A 1,493-nucleotide genomic window follows, 5' to 3' on the forward strand; every position below is an offset into this window, starting at 1 on the left:
CAATTATAGATAACAACAAGGCTGTTTTCTTTGAGTCCGAGCGACGGAGGCATGATCCGGAAAAGCTCTGATTGGCCGAGCCGAGAAGCAGCTCGACTATCATTGGGTGACGAGTCAGGCGCGTTATATAGGAGCAATATTTATATTCTGACACAGCCCACCTAGAGTAGACGAATCCCAGACGCTGAACAAAAATATATGAACTGTGGCCAGGCGAAATAAATGCAGCCCGAGCTAACTGGCTGTAATTACATGTTCATTTTAGAAAATCTAATACTCGGCCTGACGGCTGGAGTCGCCACTGATATATATATATATATATATATATATATATATATATATATATATATATATATGAATGAATATATGGATGTATATATATATAAATATATATATATATATATATATATATATATATATATGAATGAATATATGGATGTATATATATATATATATATATATACATGTATATTATTTATATATACATATATATATATATGTATATATATGTATATATATATGAAGGCATATCTATATATATATATATATATATATATACATATATATATATATATATATATATATATATATACTGTATGTATATATATATGAAGGTATATATGTTACAGTAAGAACACGTACCTAGGGATTACGCGTAATCCCTGAATGTTTATTCAGTGAATACGCGTAATCCCCGTTTCACTAACCTAACCTAACCTAACCTAACCTAACCTGACCTAACCGAACCTAACCGAACCTAACCGAACCTAACCGAACCGAACCTAACCTAACCTAACCTAACCTAACCTAACCTAACCTAACCTAACCTAACCTAACCTAACCTAACCTAACCTAACCTAAGGTTAGGTTAGGTTAGGTTAGGTTAGGTTAGGTTAGGTTAGGTTAGGTTAGTGAAACGTGGATTACGCGTATTCACTGAATAAACGGTTAGTGAAACGGAGATTACGCGTATTCACTGAATAAACATTCAGGGATTACGCGTAATCCCTAGGTACGTGTTCTTACTGTAACATATATATATATTCATGTATATATATATATATATATATATGTATATATATATACACGTATATATATATATTTATATATATATGTATACATATACATATATATATATATACATATATATACATATATATATATATGTATATATATGAAGGTATATATGGATGCATATATATATATATATATATATATATATATATATATATATATTCATGTATATATAAATATATATATATATGTATATATACATACATGTATATATATATATGTGTATATATATATATATATATATATATATATATATATATATATATATATATATACATATATCTTCTACAGACAATCCTCTCTTTTGTAAAGCCCCTTTCACCCCATCCATTCATCCTTGGATGAGATGGATGAATGGGATGAAAGGGGCTTTTTTTAAAAGAGAGGAATGTCTGTAGAGGAAGGACGGGAGAGGTCAG

Source organism: Oratosquilla oratoria, chromosome 10 (genome assembly GCF_046742065.1).
Source record: "Oratosquilla oratoria isolate Oo_2021 chromosome 10, ASM4674206v1, whole genome shotgun sequence".
NCBI lineage: Eukaryota > Metazoa > Arthropoda > Malacostraca > Stomatopoda > Squillidae > Oratosquilla > Oratosquilla oratoria.